Source organism: Chironomus tepperi, unplaced genomic scaffold (genome assembly GCF_022539635.2).
Source record: "Chironomus tepperi strain 1889 unplaced genomic scaffold, CSIRO-AGI_Ctep_v1 contig_262, whole genome shotgun sequence".
Classification (NCBI taxonomy): domain Eukaryota; kingdom Metazoa; phylum Arthropoda; class Insecta; order Diptera; family Chironomidae; genus Chironomus; species Chironomus tepperi.
In genome coordinates this window covers 915,108-942,347 of record NW_027226384.1, presented here as the reverse complement: position 1 = coordinate 942,347, position 27,240 = coordinate 915,108, and the positions used below count along the sequence as shown (strand labels likewise).

The following is a 27,240-nucleotide window of genomic DNA, read 5'->3' as shown; positions in this document are numbered from 1 at the left end:
CATGTTTTGAAGAAATTTTTTTGTGGCAACTGGCATGATTCAATTGAATTGAAGTGAAGCTCCTGAAGCTAGGTTTGTGTAGACAACGATTTAGACAGTGAAGCAGCTAGCTTCATGTAAGCTGGGAATTCAGTAAATATATAAAAGCATCCCAAACAGCACAACTTGTTCGCTAGCTCACCGCTACGTTGTCTTACCAATGATCAGACGGAAAATTGCCAGAACGGAACCAAAATCCTTGTTGCAGCACTGATGAATGTCAAATCAATTGCAATTGACCATTTTAAACAAGTCACGTAATTTTAAGCTTAGTTTAAGCAACAACTAAGTTTGTTTAAGCGAACTAGAAATCATTTATATACTCAAGTAGCACAACAAAGTCATTGAGACACTGTTGCATCACTGAATTGACGACAAAGCATCAAAACGACAAAGAGATGCGCCGATTTAACCACGACAGCTGCTTTTTCATAATATTAATAATTTAAAAGTGTATGAAATAGCTTGTAGCCCCAAGCATGCTGCTCGGTATAAAAAGAATAAATCTACTCTTTGATACGAGATGAAAAGGTGATTCGTGATGTACGTGTGGTCTCTGCCAACTTAAACAACACCGAATGAGTGATGATTTGAATATAATAATACAAGTACTATCTAATAATAATGCAATAAACCTGTTATTGAGTTCTGACTGTGCATTCAAAATTATTTTGCCAAATTGTGAACCGGATAAGCTCCAAAGGAGCATTCAGATAAATTTTGTGAACACCCCCTGGGGTACACACATGTAATTTATCTTAATTGAAATCCATGTATTGTTCAATTTTAAATCATAACCAAAATATCGATCAATAATGTCGAATAAATCAAAAGATTCAAATTGGATGTGAAAAAAAATTCCGATTTTGCCTGTGTTTTGAACTTTTTTAATGATCAGAGGAGAAAGGTTAAATGATTTTTAAAATGCGAATACATTTGATCTTCTATAGGAGATTGTAAACTAGCTGGGAATCTAAAAAACAATTGTACGTCCATGCATTTGAAAAAAAAAAATTCAATCAACAGATTCTTTTTACTTCAATTGACGTAAAAAAGCTGTAAAGATTAATTGAAATGCAAACATCCACGCATCCAATAAGAACAAAAAACTCACTCAACAGAACTGTAATTGCACATTCATTTGCAAACATCTGAAAATTCCAGAAGGGGGTGTTCAGTTGTTACGTAACGCGAGAAATCGATAAGCAGTAACAAAATCACGACCCCTCCCACATCCTATGCCCCCATGACACGTTGAAGCAACATGTTGAAGCAAAAATTTGTCAGCTATAGAGCCATATTGCTAGAGTTCTCAATATCCCGATCAGGCAGAAGATATCGTAAGATAGAATTGTCTTCAGACGTTTTCTAAACGTGGCAATGGGCTCCCGTCAGCAGTCAGGAAAGAAGTTTCCATGAAAGCCTTTTGTCATAAAACGGTTCTATTAAGTAAGTAACGGCTCTCCCTTTTTTAAGCAACATCGCGAAGGACTGATTCAGAATCTATGATAATTTGTCAGCCTCAGTCAAGGAAGTAAGTAAGAGCCATATCAATAGCCTTTTATCATACTCTAGGCTCAATATGGTTCCATTAAATAACTAAACCCTCTTTCTTTTCCTTTGTTGAAGCAACAAGTCGTTGGACTGATAAAACACATGATAATTTGTACAAAATTTGTGATAACGTCAGCAAAGCTATACCTAAAAACTGAATGACTCCCAAAAACCATATCCAACAAAAGCAAGAAATTAGCCACAAGTAATGCACAGATGAGAGTAGAAGGGGGTTTGATATTTATAATTTTGCACAAAATTAGTCTCACTCTTCAAAAGAAAATTTTTGAAATTAAACAACGATTTTTTTTGATACAAAGTCTTTCCACAATTGAATTGCATGGTTTATTTAAATGGTTGAAAGAAATGTATAAACAGTAGAAGAGCATCCACTGAGTGATATATTCTATATAATGAATTTTTTGCATATTTGAGGCTTTCTTGGTCTTATTGAATTCAATTTTTAGAAAGAGAGTATGTTCATTGACCGATTTATGTGTGATTTCATTCAATTTCATTACATTAAGTGTGTCTGTATATAGAATGATGGAATGAATGAAAGTTTGTCTGCTGCTTTTTTCGAGAAAATCATATTAAGATTGTGAAAATTTTTTTTGAGGAAATTGGGTATCATCGAAGATTGATGTGGTGTCTTGTGGAGATGAGAATATACTTTGAATTTATTATAGTGTATTTTAGCAAGGAATGGGTGTTGTAGATTGGTTGTGCATTAGTCTAGTAGTTCGAAAGCAGAAGTTCATTCTAATAATAATTCTGGCTTCCTACGTTCGAATCTCAAAAGTTGCAGAGCCAACACACATCCATGTGGAAGTCACATTAGTCAAATGACAGTCACTTGGATGTCACATGAGCCAAATGACAGCCATGTGAATGTCACATGAGCCAAATGATAGCCATTTTGATGTCGCATGAGCCAAATGACAGTCATGTGGATGTCACATGAGACGAATGACAGCCATGTGCATGCAACATTGAGGTGTCTTTCATTTGATTTTTATAAAAGAGCTTTAATGGAGCTTTAAAAGCTTTGTGGCGGAGCCTTCCTCTTGCAAAAAATTCCCACAGTCAACCTAAATTCAATCATCTTCGTCAATTCGTCACCCTAACCTTGAAAATCCCATTAAAAAATCATTCATAAAATTAAAATTGTGTTTACTCTTTGTATGACTCAAAACTACTTAATATGGATATGAAGCACTTAAGTTCTCCCAGCTCATAAGCAAAAAATCAATTAAATACTATTTTAGTCTAAGATACTCGGCACGAAAAAGCTCTAAACCCATTTATTAAAATTTTAAATAATATTTGCATAATGATTTAAAAATTAATACATGACACTTCATTCTTCCTCGGTCTTTAACAATGAAGATGGCTGTGAATGAGACTTATTGTTGCTGAAGACTATAATTCTATCTAATTAGTTGTACTCAATTATAATTGGAATTGATGTGAAGCTCTATGGAATATCGGACTGATTTTTAGTGAGTTGGATGGGATTATGAAGTCAGATATAATTAGCTAGATATTAGAGAGACATAAGTCTATGTGAAATATTGGAGGCAATTGGAATTAGTCTTGTAGATTTAAGATTTACTTGATTGGGTTGATTTGGAGGCATATGTGCTTAAAAATTAATGAAATAGAATCTTAGAATTATTGGAGACATAAGATTAGAGCAGAGTTCTGCAATTTATGTGTCGTGTGTCATGTGTCGCATGTCATGTATCGCGTGTCATGTGTCGCATGAAACCAAGATGTGCCGTAACACAAAACAGTTTGGGCAATATTGCTTTCGATTAGTGATGAGCAACATGAGTGTCGCTTGTGTAGCATGATAATTTTTGGAAATGTCATGAACCATATGTCAGGCTGATCACCAAGATGTGTTGCCAATTAACGTGTACACAACTTGAAGGTTTAAAGGAGTCTGCTAATTCGAAATTCAATTAAAAGCTTTACAGTAGCCTTGAGGAACAAGCTGCAATCAATTGTATGCCTGATTACAAGCTTGACACATCACGGCAAGTTCTAGGTATGCAGTCAAGTTTGTTCTACATCAAATTACATAAATCTATAACATTATCAAACTACTTACACCTAATTATAATATAAATACCAACAACACCACAAATTTATCTTCCTTAATATCAAAATCACATCAATCACTTTACTTGTTGTCTCTAATTAATCCAAAAATGATGATATCCGAGTGAAACCTTTTAAACGAATGAACAGAAATGAAGAAGCTCATCTGTAAATTATTGGAGGAAATATTATGATATATATTTGTAATCCTTGGGAGTCATACATAAGTGATGTCTGTGGGACAGTTTTGGTTAGTGTTTTGACCTCATCCTATGGCGTAGCCAGAAGGGATGGGTCCGCTTTCTGAAGCTTGAGCAGCCTCCATCCCCTTACCATCGATCCTCTGGATCCATTCACCCTAAAAATAAGTCATCACTACCGTACAACCCCCACATATCAAATTTTGGGTTTTTACCACAGCTTGAAGATTATTAATACGAAAAATCAATAACACATAATCTCTAAGGAATTTTTAGTCCAACATTCATTTCGTGCATACTCATATCATCTACTTAAACATAGAGAAATTATAATTAGTCATACATGATGATGCAATATAGTCGGCAAAGCATATTAATGGTTACAGTAAATGCCACTCAAATAGAATAATCGAAACAGTAATTAATGGATATTCATGTGGCAAAGGAGTAATTCAGATTGAGTAATTATCATGTAGTCATAATTTTGTTTGTTGATTAAGTTTTGTAACCCAGGAGACAATTGAGAAGTAAAATTTGTCACTTGGTAACGAGTAGGGTTTTCGGAAGTCACGGTTTCGTTGAATTTTCGGGACTAAGACTGAGACTGAGAACGATATCGAGACCGAAACCGATATCGGGATCAAAACCGAGTCCAACATTGATTTCGGGACCCGAACCGAGTCCGAAACCGATATCGGGACACGAAACGAGTCCAAAATCAATATCGAGACCCGAACAGTGTCCGAAACTGATATCAGAATCTGAACCGAGTCCGAAACCGATATCGAGATCCGAACCTAGTCCGAAACCGATATCGGGACCTGAATCGAGTCTGAAGCCGATATCGAGACCCGAACCGAGTCCGAAACCGATTTCGAAACCAGAACCGAGTCCGTAATCGATATCGAGACCCAAACCGAGTCCGAAACCGATATCAGAACCCGAACCGAATCCGAAATCGAAATCGGGACCCAAACCGAGTCCGAAATCGAAATCGGGACCCGAACCGAATCTTCAAAGTCCCAGTCTCGAGAACCGATCTCGAAAATCTCTAGGAACGAGTTAGCTATCAATTGACTCAAAATTTTTAATTAACAAACGTGGTATTGACATGCATAATTTTGACATGATAAAAGTAAAATTTTTAATTATTATAATGTGAATATGAATTCTTTTAGCATTATTCATGAAAATATTCTATTCACCATAATTCGGTTGTTGAAATATTTGTGATAAAATATGTACAAAAAATATAGAACCAAAAATGCCGTTTTGTATGAAAAATATCATGCAATTATCATAATTAAAATTAATTTAACTAGAGCATTGAAAAACTTTTGTTTTTATTGTATATGAGGAGCATACATCCTAGTCATTACATTCACAATATGTATTACAAAATGATAAGCAGCTCAGCAGACCAAATGCATTGGTACTCATATGGAATGGCCAATGGATTGTTTTAGATACATAAATTCAATGTTGTAATTGAAGTTATTGTTTATTCTTCAAAGTTTTGTATTTTAATGTGGATTTGAATGTTGTTATTAGACAAGATGGGTGAAATGTAGAGTCATTGTGGAAATCTTTGTCGTTATTTTGAATAGGAGCTGTGTAATGAGGACTGGGTACAGAAAGTAGGTTTAAAAGTGCTTTGTGTCACACTCTCTAAGAATCCCCGGTAGCTCAGTGGTAGAAGCATGTGACTGCAAATCGTAGGACGTGGGTTCGAATCCCACTCGAGCTATCTTCAAGAAAATTGTACTTTTTTCACTGAAACCTTAGAAAGCGCAAGGTTCTGTACATTCAGAACCACATTTAACAGTCATTTCACATCCACATGACTTGAGGATCCCCACACCTACATCTTATCACCAGTTACCCTCACATTGGATCAAAACCATACAAATTATCAAGCATTAGTATGGTTTTTGACTGTCACAGTTGCCCGTTTTGCAACTCTGCATTGCATATTATCTAATTATGTCTGTAATGAAGATGTACTTGCATAATTAGCAAGCATACTCCAATATCCAGCAAAAATATACAATTTAGAGCTTCATATTCTCCATACAAATGATGAAACTGATGTTTTAAACATATGGATGAACAATTCATAATATAGAATACATTACAAACTGGTTTATTGATTACTTGTGCCTCGATTTAATGAATGCTCATAAAAAATTCTATGATATTAAAATGCCAGACAGGCATTCAATCAGACTTGCCCTTTAGTAATCTTAAGATGATATTGAAATTATTAACTAGACACTGCCCTATTTATGTCGATTTTTATTAAGTCTCAAAGGCTAATTGGACCTTTTATGGATTATTTTAAAGGATAAACTGTCACATGCCGTGATATTTAAATTAAATGCCACTTATTACTTTAATATCACTTATTTAACACTTTTTACTTCCGGCTATTGCAAAAATTATCATGACGAGCCTTAAACATTTACAATTTATGCTTTAATTACATTACACTTTAAGATGAGAAGCTCGTTAGAAACATAACGGATGTGTCAATCGTTTAAACTTGTTCTGGACTTGATATTGTGGGATGGGACACTGATAGTGGAGATCATCTTTATGCATGAAGTTGAAGATGTGGATTGAAAGCTTTTAATGGGTTTGGGTTTGTCTTTAAAAATGCAGTTTGTCGTGCAAACATGGAAGAATATTTATATGGAGTCAATAAATTTATTAAGATGTCATCGGCCTATCCAGAGCGATTCAATTGAAAAAGACGCTGGTATGGCTTATTTACTGGCAAATTTATAGTAAAATGCCCGATACCTCGTACAGCATAAGTCGAAGTTAGAATGAGTCGAAATCAGCCGTTAAAATGCTGTCAGGGCAGCTTTACGACTAACTGTTCATTAAAAGTAGCTTTAACAGTTGCGTCGACGTAGCTGGTACCTAGCGAACAAGTTCTGCTTTGGATACGCAGCTTCCAATTGACAACCAATTGACGTTGACAAAATCAACCATAACAGAGCCCTAAAGGAATCGTGAGGGAACCATTTCTATTTATATTGTTCTTGGAATCGAACAATAGTACACAAAAATGCACAAAATCTGACATGATCTCAACTAAAATTATGATTTAAGGTTGAACAAGCATCCTTAGGCATTTCATTGCATCGAATCTACCCAAAAATCAATTTTCAATCCTCTCATCAAACTCAATTCCTGTTGAAATTCAAAATTAAAATTGAAATATTCACCAATCGTAATACGCCATAATATCAATCAAAACCTTCATTCTTGGAAGTACAATTAACCCCCAAAAATATTCTCTTATCAAAATTTTTATGAAAAATTAACCTTTTAAGGATAAAAACAGGAATGCCAAACGATAAGCTCACCCTTATTTTATTTTTATACTCCGGTTTTTCACAAATCTACCTTTTGAATATTTAATATCAGAGATATTTGAATCAAATACACACAGACATCCGAAGAACGTCTTTGAACTTTGGTGTATATTAATCCACTGTTATATAACATGAAATATGCTAATCATCAAGCTTTAATCTTTTCGACAAAAATTCTACAACTTCTGCTTGTTATTCCTTTAAAAAAATAATTTAAATTCTCATCATTTGTGTTCATTAATTATCAAAACTTGCTTGTTGGTATTAAGGTTTAGAGTTGTGAGTTTGGTTGGAATTCTGGTTGTGAGTTATTTTTAGAGAATTTTTAAAAGAATTTTGTGATTTATAAGGATGTGGAGCTGATCAAATTGGTCAAAGATGATTAAAATGATCAATTGAAGGTTTTGGGTACAAGCAAGCGTTGCGCAAACAGCACAAGCTGATTAATCGATCAAAAATTCAGTTCCAGGCGGACTATGACTTGGTGTTAGATGCAATTTAAGTTCAGAACCATGTCAGAGAACTGTTCCTTAAATTCAAATCACATTCAAAATCAGAACCATCAAATATTCCATGTAAGAACAAATTTATCCCCCCACAGTCTTTCCTACATTAAAATGTAAAATTTTTCAATGTTTTCCTTACAATCGATCAGATTTAATGTTCCGTCTCGATATTCCACCTACATAATAATTTTCCGCAACATTTTTCATCCGCCCAACCAAACGGTATCGTCATCCATTAAATACTGATTCCACTTAAAAGTAAAAATTGCACATCAAAATGTATGGAATAAGAATTATGTAACAATTTATACTCATGTATACATAAATATGGGGATGTTATGTAATATTTATATGATAACAAATTGATTGTTTGTAACAAAATTTTTTTATAATCCATCACAATTCATTTCCTTTTTTTTATTCGTGGAGCATCAAAACGCACATTTTGTTTTGCTCCCTAAAGTTCTTTATGGGCTTATTTTTATTTTTTTTGGTTACAATCATTGAGGGATTGTGAGTAAATGATGTTTTTGAAAGAAAGGGTGTGGTTCGTCCAAATTATAGGCATGTAAACATGTAAATGCAGACCTGCGCAACTTAAACTAATCAAATAAATACTTGCGAATTATAAACGCACGAAATGCAGACTTGCACATTCAAAGCGCAGGAAATGCGGACTTGTGCATCCTAAATGCAGAAAATGCAGGCAAGCGCATTGAAATTGCAGGAATTAAAGGTTTGCGCATCGAAAACGCACGAAATACAGGTTTACGCATCAAAAACTCAAGATAAGCATGCGCATTCAAAACGCAGGAAATGCAAGTTTTTGCATTGAAAACGCAGGAATTACAAACCTGTGCATTCAAAATACATTAAATCCAGGCCTACAGCTCTCAACCGGACCACATAGAATCATCCATACCCTCCCCCGAACCCAAACATCACATCCCAACGACCCAAAAAGCTCACATCACCAGAATCAATTGTTTACGTAGCAAAAAAGTGAACATGAAAAATGGCCAAAGCTATGGGAAAGGTCAAATTGATGATGATGATGAATAAGACGAAGAAAAAGACCAAAAAAAAAAGTTTATAGACCAGCAGACTATCGGATTTGTAACTTTTTGCTTATTCTTATGAATTATTGTGCAATATTTGAGTGCTGTTTATTTACTTCTGTGGATTTATTCTTTGAGTCACACAGTGGAGATTTTCAAGTAGACCAAAGTCGTGATGCGAGAATTCTTTTGTACAGTAAAAAAAGGCATCTGATGAAATTATGAAATATTATTATTGAGTAATTCGTATGATAAATGTGAATGGATTATGGGTAATTGGGATAAGCGTGCACTGTAATCTCTATTTTTTTGTGTAGAAAGGTTAAGGTGTGTCGATTTTTGTAGTAAATAATTGCGAAATTTATTTGATTGTTGACCTTTTTGGATTATGATAAATTTGCAGTGCTTGTAGATTCTTTTGATGGCAATGAGACTGGAAACGCTTGAGGCTTAAAAATAATTCATGTGAATATTTACAAGAAAGTTTGGTTTTTTTAATAATGGGGAAATGCTTTAGTTCAAGTTTTGTTGAGCTACAGATTGTTCAGAATATTAAATTCTAGCAAATTCTTAGATATTTCTAAGGAATGTTACTGTATTTTACAAAGAATCTAGTAAATTTCTATATTCAATAGCTTTTTTGGAATCTTGAAACTTTATCCTATCAAAATAGAATCATTAAGAAATCAGAATGTGGATCTTTAAAGAGAATTGACTGTGAAACTGGCAGACGAGAGAGGCAAAGTCAGAAGGATTCAATGAGACCATCTCCAGATTTAAATTTGTATTGAAATTGGAAACCTTCAAAGTTGACAAAAGTTGAATTTGACCGAATATCCATTCATTCATTGCAGAATCTCACTTTTTTATGGTCCTTACTCAGGTTGTCACCATCTGACGACTACCCTTCCACAGACCTACTTTCTATCACTGGCTTCTCTCCTAGATTGTCAACTTCCAATTGCCGATGAGATGTCACTTTCCAACGAAGACCTTTCCACAGACTTACACTTTCTGACAATGACCTCTTCCAAAGGTTACTAACTTCCGTCAATGTTCCCTTATTCTAGTTGTCCCTTTCTAAAAATGGCCTTTCCCACCGAATTCCACTTTCCAACGGTGATCAATTCCCTAGGTTACCATCTCCCATTTGCCCATAATGCCAACATCAAAGTCGCAATTTGCCATGCTTCTGACTATTTTATCTACCTGCATCTCAATTCTGAACTCCTTCTTAAAACTGAGTCTGCCTCAGAGAAGCTTCAAATCAGAATCATATCTTTAGTACAATTTTATACACCCTTGACAACTGATTCTACCAAAATCTAGAACAACCTTCAAGATGTCTTCAATATCTCAAATCATTCCTCAGAAACTTTCTTTAATTAACCTCAAGATAGCTCCCCAAAAAACATGTCCAATCTCAAAATAAACAACTCAACCATCACCCAAAAACTAGAATTAATCCACAAAAAAAAAAAAATCAAATGAATAATTACATAACAAGAAGTCAATATTCTCGTCGTATCACATCCACTCAGACATTCGCATGTACGTCCATAAAAAAAAAGAATTCTCATCATTCGAGGGTTAAAGTTTTAATTACAAGAGTTACGGCCATGACAACATTTACGGTCAGCAGCTAATTTTTTGTATTTTTTTTTTTTTTTTCTAATAAAACTTTTGCTAATGTCAGCAACTGTACATACTTTTTCATCTCTTCTTGTTGCCTGTAAGGAAAAACTTTTTGTCGTTGTGTTGCTGTGCTCCCTTACTTGATGACATAAAATGTACATCGTCGTTCAATCATAATTCAATACAGATGATGACGAGGACTCTTTTATAGGATGGAGTATCATGTGCACAGTGGTGGGTAACCTGTGTGACGTGGGACACTAGTTTGAGGTCAAAATTTTTTTGGAAATGCCATGAAACGTATGTCGTGTGGGGTTTTGGTCTATTGTCTTACGAACCACTTATCATAAATCGTATACTGTGTTCAATTTTGGTGGAGGCTTCCTATTAAGGTGTGCTGATGACTCTTTGGGGTGTTGGGAAGGCCGTCGACGTCGCTGAACTCATGAGCTCATGAAGAGAAGCTAGAGACAGTGTAGCCCTAGGTATTGACAATTGGCAAAGGGCAGTCAGAGAAAGAGCCAGTTTTAGACGTGAATTGAGAGAGGCTATGGTTCACAGATAATCTGTCTGGGCAACGATCTAAGTAAGTATACAGTGCTCGGGAAGGAGGCAGAGTAACAGCACAGGAAACCAGCATAAGTTGCTGTTTTAGCCAGGTACAGAAACATGTTCAAACTCTTAATTAACGCCCTACGATTCAGAGTGGATCAATAGGACCTAATCATCAAGTATGGCTTGTACTGTCTCGGTCGAGGCTTACCACCAAGGTGTGTAGTTGAATTTCCATGAGTTGAAGCTGTTGATAAAGATAGTATGGCATTTGGTATCGGAAATTGGGAGTCGAAAGCCAGCGATAGAGACAGTGATAGAGACAGTGATAGAACCTGTAATAGAGCCTGCAATAGAGCCTGCAATAGAGCCTGCAATAGAGCCTGCAATAGGGCCTGCGAAAGAACCAGCGATAGAGCTAACTTTAAAAGACCTCTAAGAGAAGTCATGGATCACAATTGATCTGTACAACCAGCAAAGTGAGTAAGCAAGTGCCATGAAAAACATAAGGTTGCCCACCACTTCCTGAATCTGAAAGATTATAACAAGTCAATGTAACATTATTGTCACATCATGTATTATTTTATGTATTAATAGTCATATCATATCAGGCACAAAAAAATGGCACACACTTGACGAATGAGGACAAAAAAAAAGAGTTTGTTTTAAATAAATTTGCACTTCCATTAAAGTATCAAGTATGAAACGATGAATCATGAAGTTTACATTACTGTATATTTTAAAATATCCATTGAGATCTCACTTCTTCTTTTTTTTTTGAGTATACTTAATGTATATCTTCTTGTTTCTCACATCCATTGTTGCTGCACATTCAATGGCACTCGAGGGTAAACAACATTGTCATCCACAGTTTAGTTCTTCATTCTCTCTTTTTTGTTTGTTAAATATGATTCCGGTGCACAAGAAATAATGCGGACACAGAAGTCGACATTTATGGTTTCCCCCCAAAAAAAAATGTTCATAAATTCACACAAATTTATGAATTGAGTGGACTTACAAAGCTTGTTTTACAAGACATGACTTTGTGTGTAGCTTTTATTCCTTCAGGTGTTTTTTTTTTTTGGGACATGTAATGTTTATGAAAGTGATAGTTTTCATAGTTTTGGGTCAAATTTTATTACCAGAAATAGCAATTTAGATTGTTTATTTTAATACTAAGTGTAAATGAAATTTTTTTAGTAGCTGAGTTGATTGGAATTCAGCTTATGAGTAAGGGAAAGCAATTACGAATGTGTTGATTTTAAATTTTTGTTTAGATTTGCATAGTTTGCCTTTGGGGAGTGTTGATTTTGGTTGTTGATGATGCTTGGGTCGATTTTGAATTGAGTTCAATGGCAGGGCAGCAGATGTAGTTTAGAAATTGAGTTATTTGATGGAAATTTATACTAAATGCTATTTTGGATCGAATGGATTTCTTGTGAATGACTTCTTGTCTTTTGACTCAATAATTTTAGATGATTCAAGTCAATCTCATTTGCCGAACAGCTCAGCGAGGCCGCTAAGACCGAAAGTCTTCTAAAAATGCTTTCTGACGCTCAAGAAAGGCTCAAGAACATCCCGAACATGGATTATCTCATAAATCAATTTTGTCAGCTAGTGGACGAACTCGAAAAAACTTCAACTATGGATCCTGGAAGATCTTCATCAACTTCAATCAAAGCGTCAATGCACTACCAACTAAATTCAAATCATAAAATATCTATTTGACGGGTTAGTGCCCCCTTGACTCGGGTAGATACAACTCTGACCCGGCAGGCACAGTAACAGCCTGAAATTCGGTGCCAGAGCAGTACAAGTGGCTCTAATGAAATCTTGTCTTATTTCATAGTCAAGCCGATTTTTGACCGGATATTCTATTTATACTTCGGTTTTCCTAATTTCCTTGAACTTGAATTCAGTAAGCAAGTAATCATCAAAAAGAAGCAACCAATTAATAATCCAGTATCACCAAATCTTCCCATATGCAACTAGTTTCATTCTTGTATTTCAAACGCGACAGATATTCAGCAAAGGCCAATAATCCCCAAAGAAACAATAAAAAATAAAAAATCTTGATTTTCTTGAACATTAAATTTTTTACCAAAATTGATTCCACACCTGTTTCGCTTTCATTTTCAATGACTAAAGAAATTCAGAATATTTTGAAGCCTTATAGGCTTTGAAGTCACAAAACAAAAATTAAATTTACTTTTCCAACTTTTGAAGCATTTCCAAACTTTTTTCCTACGTGAAATTATTAACAAAGAGTCAATTTTGTCAAATAATTTTAAGTATATTTCTGTACAAAACTTTTTCATCGCATCCGCTGTAGCTTCAACATTTTTTTTGTGTATTTTTCTTCTTTTTTTGAGAAAAGTGAAAAAAAGTAGCTCAACGACGCATTTAATGCTAAACACAATGCTATCTGCTGTGTGTGTTTCTATTTATTTTTACACGCTTTAATCCAACAAATGCGCTAATGGCAAAAACTTGACATCCAATTCTATTTTCAAACAACAAAAAAAAATCCAATTAATCTCTGTGCGTCTCATAGTCAACGCAATATAAAAAAAAGTTTGTTGATAATTTATCGTGCCGCAAGTTTCAAATTAATTGGTATTGAAATTACTTTCGGGATTAAAAATAAAATATGGGCTTGGTATGACAATTGCCTAGACATCCTTCGATGTTTCTGTGGTGAATTTTTTAAAGATTTTGTATTTATTTTTAAATATACAGCTTAATCGCATTATTTTAAATATAATGAGAATGTATACAAGTTCTCAAAATTGGTTTGTTTTGTAAATATTAATTAGTAAATAGAAATAATCAGTTAATTTTGAAGAGGAAAGACTCAAACGTTGGTGGTGATAGATTGAGTGAAGCATTTTTTGGGAATGACGTCATGTCTAAATAAACAATGTTAATTATGTATGAATGAAGTTTGAGTTGAATGTATGAGAATATCAGTCTAATTGATACAAATGAAAAATACTTCAGCATTACTACCTAAAGGCTCTGTTCAGAGGAGTATTCAAGAGAGGAAAAGGGGTTTAAGGATCAACTCTAACTGTCCGTTCTCCTCCTCCATATTATTGAAGAGAATTCTTCATTTTGACAGGGATTTTCAAGACAAAAATCTCAAATACTTCCCTGCCTTCTAAATTTTTAGTATCCATGCTATTGGCGACGCCCTTGACTCACACGACAGACACACTCATTAACACCTCGTATCTTTCAAATTGAGATATCAGCTTTTTGATGTTAATAACCTCCATTTGGAAGCCAGGTGGTTATCATTTGGTATTAAAATTTTGACTGTGATGGAGAGCTAGAGGCTCTGAAGGGTCTTAAAGGTGTAGTATTAAAGGTGTAGCACTACTGCTCAACAAGAGGCTCAGACTGTCAATATCCGCATGAGATACTAAATGTTGTCAACTCCACCATTGTTAGACTACTTCATTCGGTAGATCTACACCTAAAAATGGGATTAGAGCCACTTTTTTGATGTCATTACTGGCTGTAGTCTTCAAAGAATGCTTAAAGTCACTTTTCCACTGAATAGAATTAGAAAAGGACTGGTGAAAAGTTATATTTTGATGGGTCTCGAACCCATGATTGCTGGAAAGTTGTTGCAATAATTATGTACCGAAGTACTAAACCATTTGGCCACTGAGCCACTTTGACTCAACAGAGTGTAGAATCCAATAAAATATGGTCGATGCAATAATTAGGTAGCAAAGTACTAAACCAACCAGTCACCAGGACACTTCATTTCATCATAATTGCACATCTTGAAGTTAATTGCTTGCTCTTAAATTCCCTTTAAAGCTCAAAGTTGCTCAGCATTTTAAGCTAAATCTCAATATTTCTCACAATCCTCCAAACCTTATACCTTAACACACATAATTCCCCAATTCACCTCATCATTAAGAATTATCAAAACCAAACAGATTACAATCTTGACGCTTTCTGATCTTATTATAAATCATCTAAAGCATATCAATTACTTTTCATCCAACAAAAAAAAAATTTCGACTCATCAGACTACACCAAAATGTTATTAAATAATTAAATATAAAACCTAATGTAATATAAACAATGCCGTAATATAAATAAATAATAACATTAGCATCTACAATATCAGCAAGTCTTTCACATGATCTCGATGCTCACATTTTCGCTTATTTACTCTATAATAATTTCTTATCTGTTCTATGTTCGTCTTACATCTTCGTTTATCATAAAATAAATTTTTTATGCTGATGTAATTTGATAAGAGAGATCATCATGAAATCTAAGATGACTTGAAGAGCTTTCTTGTCTTTTGAGATTTTAAACGCTCAATACGATGAAATATGAATATCGTTATGAGAACTAATTGACATTATTTATTACGATCGAAATATTGAGGATTTTTATTTGTTGAGTTTTGGGAGGATTGATGATTTTGTGGATGGATTTTTGATGGCTTTTTGGGTAGATGTGGACTTAATTGGGTAGATATGGACATAGTTGGGTAGATGTGGACTTAGCTAGAGTAGATATGGACTTAGATGGTTGACTAATTGAAGCAAGAGTCAGGATAATGGCATATTTTGAGGAAGTTTCACATTTTAAGAGGCTTTTAATGCTGTAGTATAAACTTATCTCACTTAAACCTCAATACAACAATACTATGAGTTCTCAATGTCTCGACTAACTCTCGACTTACTCTAGACTTCGATGAACTATCAAGGTCTGAACTGGAGATATCCTGAACTGCCCCGAAACCTTTACTCACTCTATAGCTCTCAGATTGAAAGTCTATGACAGTGTTGTCCAATCTTTTTTGCTCCACGGAACATCTTAGTGATAAATCTCATTCAAAACCACACACGACATAAGTTAACCTCACCTCCGACGACATACAGTTAAGCCAACACTGGCCCATGATGACAAAATTCCTAAATCAACACCATTAATATTTTTACAACTTTTGAATCATCATATGATATTGATAATATTCCATGCACAAAAAATGCTAAAATTATCCTTCAAAATTTTAAATCACGACACTATGTCGGCAAAAACATGAAATTCGTGTCCAAAATATTCATATTTAGTCATTCATATCAAAACAACTGCATATTAAGCACTCAAAAAGCAATAAGGAAGTGGTATCAGTATCCTCATCACATTTTAAGAGTTTAAGTGTATCTAGAAGCACAAGGTAGTGTCGAGTGGATAGATACACGTTAGAATTAGTCATCAACTGGACATTATAGATAGTTATAATGTATTCTGGTCCACTCGGGAGTTTTTAAGAGCCACAATGCTGCCACATCAATGACAAGACGTAAATGTGCTCTTACAGCACCTTTACGGCTGTTTTTGGTCCGTTTCTACGTCGAATAAGTGAATTTAGCCATCTGCTGTTCTGGCAATTATTTAATCAAGTCAAAAAACTTCTTTGCAGTTTAATTCCTTCGAGTGCATTAATAAATTTCAAATCATTTCCCACACCTCAAGTGAATCTGAATCTTAAAAAAGAACTTGTGAATTTTCAGACAATTAATATTATTGCAAATGAAGTGCAAACATTCAGCACAGTTTTAATTGAAAAAAAAAAAAAAATTGTACAAATTCCACTCAACTGTAAACTGATGATGATCTCTTACTTATCTCTGAGGAAGTGAATGATGAATGATTTTCAATTACTTTTGTAGATTCTTTTTCGTTTGTTTCAAGTGGATTTGTTAAACAATGGAAATATTTTTCTGGTTTATTGAGGATGAGAAAGGAAGATTATGCAATTTTTTTGAAGTGGATATCATGAGGTTGCCTTGAAATTTAGATGTTTGATGTTATGGATATTATTTGTGTTGACATTGACATTGTAGATAGAGATAACGGAACAAATATATGAAGCATGAAGTGGAGACATGAAATTGGCAACTTGATACAAAATGATGGTTATTGTGGTCTCTGAGGAGAGTTGAATTTTGGGTATCTAGCTATATTTAGGTAGTGCAGAGCTCTATACGGAAGTCACTCGACTTCAATAGCGTATATTAAAAAGAGTATATCTTGGTTGAAGACTCAATCACAGAATTGCATATTTTAATGCCAAATCAAAGTTAATTCTGGTTAAGCCAAATTGCACATACGTGATTTTTAGGTGCTTTCGACCCATTTTTACGACAAAAAAAGATGCACTTTAAAGACAAATTTGACGCTCAAGTTCTAAATGGTATCAATAAATCGATTCAAAATGGAACCTAAAGCATTTTTCACAAAGCGGCAATCAAGGTGTAGCTCGGGCACTTTATCAACTCACGTATATTTAGACAAAAACTGTATATTTAACACACAAGCGTTATGAATGAATGAAAAGAAAACAATTCTAGTAAAGATAAGTGAATAAATGTGTAAAAATTGTATGGACATCATCATCAAACGCAAAAATATGCTCTACAACGTGAAAATTCATCTTAAGCAAGAAGAAATCTTTTCCCATCCCCCAGAATGTCTAAAGTAGCTTCATTTTTAATTTTTCAAGACGCTAGAAAGAAAAATTTTCAAAAAAAGAGAAAAAATTCATTAAAAAAGAATTTTTTCAAGCTTCTTCTAGAGTTTGCTGTTTTAATTGCTGAAGACAGTGATGGACAACCAGTGTGCCGCGGTATTTTTGGAAACACCATGAGCCGTATGCCGAAAGCGGTTTCGGTCAAAACTTGCATCCAAAGTGTACTGCGAAAATTAACAGGTTGTCCAGCTCTGCCTTAAGATAAAAAAGAATTTTTACTTCCAACTCAAGAATTACTTTAATTATAATCTTATAATGAATTGAGATGATCTCTTTAAGATGAGAGAATTTTTTTCTTTATAATTAGCTGACATTTTACAGAAACTTGTTTGTCTACATGTTTGTTGTCTTGCCTAGCTTCATTTTTTTGTAATAAGAAGCTGTGACTCGTCGCATTTTGAGTGATATCTTTGTCTAGGGTTAAGAAACTGTTTGATGTTTATTAGGTGAGGACATTGGAACAATTGTAGCAATTATTGAGCTAGAAATTAAGTCATGACATTTAGTGGTTTATGGTTAATGGCTTCATTTAGTCATAAACATAAAAATCATTATTTTGACTAATTTTTCGTGGCTTTTCTTGGAACTAACTCTAAGGACTTTTGCAAAAATGCTGTAAATTGCCGAATATTCTCAGAAATTTTTTTTCAGTCACACATAACGACAACATTTTGTGGTATTAAAAAATTAGCACTGAAATGTTTACGTATAACTTGCAATAATCTCTCAAAATTAAACACAAACATGCACAATATATAACACTATAAGCTAAACACAATGTTAATCATAAATCTCAACGTCATAATTCATATGACTGAAAAATTTTCTTAAGGTCAGCGTTCTTTATGAGATAATATCCGATAAATTGATTGTTTTAAGGCTTGTTTAAAGGGGAGATTGAAGTTGAATTGATTATAAGATGGGGGCAAGATGGGTTCTGGTTGACTCTTGAAAAGACAATGTGCTGGGTCATGAATAGGCTCACAGAAATTAGTTTGGGTTATCCTCTCCTGGGTTAGCTTTCCCCTTGAATACGCCCTTGGCAAGCTTATTTAGGTGAGTTTGCCGTTGTCTGTTAGGTAATTAAGTCGACTTTTCCATATAAAGTCCGAATCGACTTCATTCTTGTTCATTTTCGTAAAAGGTCGTTCACTTATTGTGTTCGCTTTTTAGGAAGGAGAGAGGGAGGGGGTTAGTGGGTTTATGAATTTTGATAGACTCTTTGTAACAATGAGGAAATATTATCTAAAAATTCATTTTTCCACGTATCATAATAGATGACCTAACCCTAATATGAATTAGAGCAACACATTTAGATTGATCATTTCATCAACACAAATTTTTGACATTTCGATCCTCAAAAATCCATTCCAATAATCGCTATAAAAACATCACGATCAATAAAAATTCTTAACTTCAAATATCAGAATATTCAGGTTCTCCCATACATTAACTGATTTATCATTTCAAGTTTCCATAATCAGCTGTTGTTCTGGTTCTCCAGTTATGTAATCACATCCGTTATTCGCAACTTAACACTTTTTAACATTCTCACTTTCAGTTTTGCCAATTTTTTGTCACATTTTCTTCAACATTTTAAGATATTCTCTTTAATGCTCTTGTAATCTCTGCTGCTCTAATAAAATACGACTGAACACACAAATTTATCTATTCATCAATAATAAAATCATCTCAAGATTTAATGCTGTATATTCTCACAAAGCAACAAAAAAATCATGACAGAAGATATAAACTATAAAAAAATTTTGATGGTCATTCGTGGACGATTTGTGTAAAGTTTGCACATTTTTGATGATGATTGATGTTGTTGAGGGTGTTGAAATGTTTTATAAAATTGAATTCATATTTTTGAATTTTAAAAGTGAAATATTTATACGATTATGAATAAATAGAACATAATGTATGCTGAATAAGGTGATTTTTTTGATTCGATGAGTTTTTGGAATTCGGGTAAATTTGAGAATTATGACGTAATATTTTGTTGAGTCAGTTCTAGATAATGTTGACTATTTTCAAGGGCAAACAACTTTCTTGATTATAAGGTTTTTGCATATTAATATTTACTGTGATTTCTGTTGAAAAATTGTTTTAAAAACTAAAAAAAATTTAAACTCAAATTTTTCAACTTTTTTTAGAATTTTAAAAATGTTTGAAATTTTAAAAAATTCAAATTTGTTAGAAATTTTGAAAATTTCAATTTTATTAAAAGTTTTGAAAATTCAAATTTATTTGAAATTTTGAAAATTTTTTAAAATTTATTAAAAAAAAAATTTAAAATTTTGAAAAATTCAATTTTATTTGAAATTTTGAAAAATTCAAATTTGTTTTAAATTTAAAATTTAAAATTTTTAAAATTTGAAAATTCAAAATTTGAAAATTAAAAATTTTTAAAATTCAAAATTTTTAACAATTAACTAACAAATTTATTGAAAATTCAAAAATTCAATGAAATTTTCGAAAAGAAAAATGTTTTCTTTTTAATTCCATTAAAATCTTCAAAACATTAAAATACTCAATATTTATAAATTTATACAGTAAATTACCCCTCAAAAATTGTCACAACATTAAAAAATTGCACAATAATTTCAAAGCCAGCAGAAAAACACTTCCGCAGAACATTGAATATTCATAAAACTCTTTGTTTCTCACTTAAAACAGCTTAATTAATGTGCGAATCAATTGAGCATACAAAAAAAAAATTCAACAGAATAGACTACAAAAATATATATTTTCGGCATCAGCAGTCTATGAACAAAAAAATTCATGTCTAATTAATATTGTCTCGAAAAATTTCCAATCAAAAACTCGAAAAACGTGAATTTATATCATGGATGGTTATTATATCCAGTCAAAACTCAATCTAACTTCACAGAATCACACACGCAACAATGTCAGCACTTTCTTGATACGTACCTTAATATGATGCTGATGATTAAATTTTTTTTTGAATGTTATGTCTGCTTTATATTTATTTGATTCAATAATCAATAAAAAAAGTGTGTAAATTTTTATGTATCTGCTGCTGTCACACAGGCACTCACATGTATAACCATTAAAGTCGTTATAATAATAAAAAGATGTGATATTTAAGGAGTTTGAAGGATGAGGAAGAAAAAATCGATAAATTCGTCGTTATCTCTTCAAAAAACTTTTTATTTTTATTTCCACTTTTTTGTACCTTTATGCTTTATAAATTTAATCAAAAATTCACTTTTTCAATTCTTTTATTTTTTTAATTCCGAAAAAAACACGAAAAAAATCTTCAATTTTAAATTCTTTTTTTTTAAATTCCCGCTTGTTTGATGTCTAAACTCATTGAGCGTCTGCTGCTCACTGTTGCTTTAAAGTAAAGTTTTAAAGAAGAAAAACACAGCAATTCGCGTATGATACAGACAAAAAAAAAAGTTATGAGCATGCAAAAAATATATACACAACCTTCTCAATTAGTTTGTATCAAGCATTAAGCCTGCATACTTATACACATATCAATCTCCATCTCTTCTAATTAAGTTTGAGTCTCTCACTCTCTCGGTGCGGTGTGTGGCGGCGAGCAGTATAGTCGATATATATTGACATATTTTGTAATACACTAAAGAGGCATTTTTTTTGTGTATTTATCTTATTGCTGTTATTGCTCGCATGCTGAATGTTTTCGTTCTAACTCCGTCTATAAATACACTCAATGTTGTTGCTGTGCTTAAAATAAATAAACAAAATGTTTTGCGAAAATGATCACAAAGTATGTGTAGCATATAATGTTACAATTATTTCCGATCAGCACATATGGGAATTTTGTTGTCATGGCGACGAGGCGGTTGTCTACTTAGAGACAAGTGACAACCAATTGGCAAATTCAGTTGTTTTTGCCGAGTGACCGACACTTATTTACTCGGCAAAGATCAATTGTGATCCATGACCTCCTACAGGAGTCATGAAACTTACACTATTGCTGGCCTCTACTTGCCAATTTCCAACACCAAGCAATACTGTCTCTATCGACAGCTTTCTTCAAAGAGGTCCTCCTTAGAAACAAGTGACAACCAATTGGCAAATTCAGTTGCTTTTGCCAAGTGGTTGACACTTGTTTCTGCCGTCTTGTCGTTGCGCCACTGTATTTTCATTGCTAGGACAGAAACATAAGTTTGCTTTACAGTCTTTGGATGGAATATTCAACAGAAGCGGCACTCAGGAGCTCCAAAAGCTACTTGATGCAGAACAACAATGAAAATATGTCAGCTCAACGTGCAGACAGAGAATTTGTACAAACTAGATGACAAAGCCAGCAACAGAGTCAGATGGAAAGCCTTCTGTAGTAACCTAAGTTCCACATAGTTCCTATGGTTGCAATTAGTAATCAAGTAAGTCGCCATGACGTCAACACTTCAATATGTGTCAACCGGGATTGTGTCTAGGGAAGTTAAAATATTTTTAGATGTCGTCTGTGCTGCTCATATTGATTACAAAAATTTCTGCTAACCTTGAAAGCTTCTTCTGATTCCAATTAATTAATGATGTTTAGATAAAACATAAATTACTTAACCAAGTTTAATTAGACGGAGATTCTTCTTCTGATTTGATGGAAAATGTTGACTGAATTTCTGGCTTTCTTGATTGACTTTATGTCTCGTTAAAGAATTTTTTTGCTTCTTGTGGATTTTTGTGGTTTTTCTGTCGAGTCTTATTATTAGGAAAGTTTTGATCTTCTTTATGTCTTAATTTTGTTCTTGATTTCTTGAGTTTTTGTTTAGAATATTAGGTTTTTGTGAGGTTTTGTTGGCAATTCTGATGAAAATTCTTAAGAGATGCAGTCTGATTATCATGTGATCTAGGAAATTGATGAGATAGCTTATGGTTTGACAGTATTGACATGACTTGTCATGACTATTCCGGAAGACACTCGGAGCCAGATTCAATCACCAGAGTCAATTCGGTATGTAGCCGGATATTTGGCTATTTCTGGGCCGTAGCTTTCCAAGTATCATGTTTTAATGGAAATGGGTTCAACTTTGAACATAGTCTTAGTTCCAAATCTTTATACAAATCAGTATTTTTGATGACAAAACATGCAAAAAGTCATAAAATGCCAGAATAAACTCAAAATCTTCAGACTTAACCTTATTAAATTGAATCTTAATTCATTGAATTTAAAATTTGATCAATTTTCATTGAATAAGCCAATCTAGACAATCATGACTTCTACAGAAATTTCATTTAGTTTACTCACGTCCTTATCCCTTTTAAAGACACAATCTATATGACATAATTATTTCCAAGAACACAAAGCTTTTTGTTTCGTCTCCATAGAATCCACAACAAAAAATGATAAAGAGCTCTATGATAAAGCTTAAATGGAATCACTTAACAACCATTATAGGAAATCATCTGTTTTTCTCAGAACAACTTCCTTTAACATTAATTTGGAGAAATGTGAATTTGGCAGTCGTTTGTGATTAACAACTTCTTCTTGGAAATGATAATGATGATGGTAATGATGAATTTTAATTAGGTATTTGGTGCTTTTAGTTGGATTTTAATTTTGTTTAGATAAAGAAGCGTGATGTTTCGTGGAAACGAATGCTGATGAAACAAAATGCGACTAGTTCTGTTCTCTAGCAGGCGTAGAGCGTTCTTTTAACGCTCACGAGCATGCTCATCTAGTATATTTTAGTTGAACAAGTGGTTAAGAGCATGGCATGATATTTGCCTGTTAGTTGCTGTCAATCGAGGAACGTGAAAATAATAAATTGTGTGTTCTTGTGTTGATAAGGGTCAGGGTGTCTCTAATCCTTGCTTTAATAAAGAGCATAATAAGCAATTTCTAAAATTTCAATATGTTTTTAGCATTCTAAAGATGCAGCTATCCACCCAATATGTTTGAGCAAGCTATAATGACATGCTGTCTGACTGGGAGTAGTCGACTGCTTGTCAAACTATAAACCCAGCATTAGCGGATATTCCCATAAAATGTAAAGTTTACTGCCAGATAGTCTACTAATCACTGTCTTTTCCACTCAAAAGCAGTAATTAAAGCATTATCTTGTTTTAAATCATGAATACTCAACTTAGCATCCGATAAAAAACAGAAACAAAGCCTTATAGTGCAAATTATCACAAATTATCACCCCTTGAAACACTAAAAACTCATCCAGCTCCAAATAAACATTCCACTACCCAAAAAATCCTCCATTCAAATAAAAAACAATAACAAAAGACAATACAACAATTCCACTCAAGTATGTAACTTAATAACTAAACATGCTGATCATGTTATAACCAACACCAAATAAAATGTGATAAAAATTATAGAGAAATGAATAAAAAAATAAATAATATGAGAAGTTCCAATACAACAATAAAAAAGCCCCAACACATTCGGTTATTGTCGCTAACAGCACAAGCAAATGATGGTTGCTGAATCAGCATGAAATGAGAAACATTATAGTCACATTTTTGACGATGACGATGATACACTTTTCCTTCCGATCCTCTCACTCTCTCTCTGACTTGCTTTATCTCAGCTATGGCTCTTCTTATATCTATTTCTGTATGTGTTATATTTACCGCTCATCTTAAATATGTGCGAACAATAAAGCAATTTAAAGAGATAACATAAACACGCCGTTTTTTTTTTCTTCGTCATTTGGCAACAGCAAGCAAGAAATGAAAAAAAAATTTTTGAAAAGAGAGCGAGAAGCAAGCATTGAAAGAAAACAGAATGGAATAAATAATCATTTATATTTTTTCGGATGATATCAAATGGTGTACGGTGTGTATTATGAAGCATTAGTGAGTTTGCTAAATATGAGGAGAATAGAATAAGAGATTAAGGAACTGTTTGTGTTCTTGATGCAGGGTGTTGGGTGTATCATGGGGAATTGTTGTGAAGTTTTGGATGCTGTTGTTGCTTTGTCTACTAATCGGACTCGATCGACATGCTCACAATTGAATCTTGTTACCACACCGTCAATTGACAGTTCCTTGGCAAAAACCTCAAATTTTTAATGATTTACCACATTCAATGTTGTCAAATGGATGTAAAGGTTCCAGAAACATCCACGATTGTTCATTTACAGTATACCAATATCCAGGAGCCAACATATATAGTATATCAAGACCCCGGTACATTCAGCACCTTCTATATACATGTTATCTTAAAAAGAGCCATTAGTGGAAGGTGACAAGCCTGTGGAAGGTTGACTGTTTAGCATCAAAACCCGACTTTGTCAAGTCTGCTGGAAATAATTTATATTTTGGCCAGGCCAGTGCCAAACTGCTTTCTAAGACTACTAAAAACCCCTAGTAAATCAAAAATAGCATTTGATTAATCATATGATCAGTTTAACACTTATTAACCACATAAATTGTTCCTGATCATGAAAATTCATCATTTTACAGTAAATTCCCTTTGAAATTCATGTCCATAACCTAGAAATTCATCCAAAAAGACCCGCATCCACCTAACCTTCCCCAAAATAACAACAATATTTCATCCCATTTAGGTTCCACCTTACTCAAAAGTTAAAAGAGCATGAGGAGGTCAGGCAGGAATATAAATTGCTGTATACGCCAAACAAAAAGGCATGTAGCAAGTAGGCAAGGGAGCGAAAATATTTTTTAATAAGATGAATTGCACCCGATGATCTATTTTTATGTTGTTTCTTTCGTTCCATTCTTATCTTTTTTGGATATCAGCATTAGCCACCATAATAGACAGTATATATACATACTTAAATATTCCAGGCATAGATAATTTTAATTCATTTACGGTCAAATGTTTGCAATAATATGGCATAACATGGTGAAAGTCTGTCGGAAAAAGTTTTATAGACAATAATATTTTTTGTATTCACACTGGATTGACGTTCTTGATCCTTCGGATATGTGCCAACTGATGCTTGGTCTATCCACTGAGGTTGGTCATCAAGTATGCTCATGTTGATCTCTCAAATTTGTGACAAGTGAAACTTGGATTACCTGCTGAGATTGATTCCTCAAATGTGTGTCAAGCTAAGGTTAGCCTACTCGTTGGTCGCTCTAATATGTGTCAAGTGATGGTCGGCATTTTTTACCCTTAACAAAAAAATAAACTGCGGTCTTAACAAAAATAAACTGCGGTCTTAATATGAATTTTTTGTACCGCTGAGTTCTCAAATATGAGTCACACGAAGTCTGACCTATCGTCGCTTAGATCGTACAAATTTGTACCCGTTGCCAATCAAGTGATGCTTGAATTATTCTTCAAGCTTAATCCTTCAAGTAAGTGTCTAAGCTTGGCCTCGTCACTGAGCTTCATTCCTTCAATATGTGCTAAACAAAGCTTAGTCTACTTGTCGATTTTGGTCAGCTCAAATGCGGCCTTGGCCTATCAGCATAGCTTGGTCCTTCAAATATGTGTCAACCGAAGCTTGACTCATTTTGATCCTCAAGAATGTGCCAAACAAAGCTTGATCCCAAATATGTTCCAAGCAAAGCTTGGCCTATCAGCTTCATCTCTCAAACATGTCCCAAGAGAAGCTTGAGTGTGAATATATCCACATAGAGTTCCTACCCAATCTCCTACTTCTTTGGTGCTTCTGTTCCTTCTCACGTTATTGCTGTATGGCATCTTTCAGTGAAATTTATATCCCCATATCTCTTTTTTTTTTGTTTGCCGAAACTTTCAGGACAGAAGAACATGTCGATGTTATTGCTGTACACAATTTAGAAAATATTTTGTCTGAAAAGTCAAAACAAGAAAGAAAATTTGGAACAAGAAAAAGAACCGAGAAACTTTTATGTTTTGTTTTAAGATAAAAAATCAATTACAATTCAGTTTTATTGATCAGACGGCTTTCATCTGCTGAAGGTTTATGGCATATTTCAATGCTCATTTTCATAACCAAATTGATTGATTATACTTTTCATGAGCTAATTAAAATTTATGAATTTCCGATTTTTTTTTATTGATCAGTTCTTCTTTGTTTTAATACTTTCGTTAATAGCTCACTGTGGATCTGTGCTTAATATTGACTGAAGATGTTTGAAAATAGACACAAAAAAGAATTTATAGAGTTTTAATTTTAGATTATTTATTACCTTGGCGTATCTCTTTTATTCGCTTATGATTTATACTGTCGAGTAATTAAAAACCTTGAATAAGATCACGATATTCTGGCATCTCGTAAATTCCTTTGGTATTTTTGGAATTATAAATTAGATTAGTGATTGAGGTTTACTTAATTGAATATTTTGAAGATGTAAATTGAGTTTTTTTACAATTTTGAGTATCATCGATTATTTCCGAGTAGCGTAAGTGGTAAATCTATCTCAAATCCGACATTAGGTGTGACTCTTGCATGCTTCCAGGATTTAAATCAAATCGCAGTATCTTCAGGTCATAAGGCTGGGCTCTTCAAGCATTTAGTCATAGTCATACCAGCCTGAAGCCGGATTTAGATCAATTAACAGACTTGTGCTGATTAAGACAGTTTAATTGATTGTTTTTTGAATGCACAGCCCATGTAGGAAGTAGAGTTATGAGCAATCTTAAGAACAACCAGTGATCAAATCACTTTGAATTGAATTTAGTCACTTAATGGCTTTAAAAATCAGGATATGTAGATTGATTCCAAAAAAATA

The 27,240-nt window shown here is 33.6% G+C and overlaps 2 protein-coding genes across 8 annotated transcripts in view; one reads left to right on the top strand and one right to left on the bottom strand.

Annotated features, from left to right (window-relative positions):
• Positions 1 to 20,970, bottom strand: part of hdly (hadley) — a 55,907-nt gene extending 34,937 nt beyond the window's left edge. For 3 of the 6 annotated variants that reach the window (XM_070642109.1, XM_070642113.1, XM_070642114.1), the window contains exon 1: positions 20,536 to 20,969. The gene's annotated coding sequence lies outside the window, so the exon portion shown is untranslated. Of the gene's footprint in view, positions 1 to 20,535 lie in introns of all 6 variants that reach the window. The other 3 variants (XM_070642110.1, XM_070642111.1, XM_070642112.1) reach the window with 3 other exon arrangements.
• The window catches only part of LOC139091899 (uncharacterized), a 111,528-nt gene that overhangs the window by 65,486 nt on the left and 18,802 nt on the right, over positions 1 to 27,240 (top strand). The window lies entirely within an intron of this gene.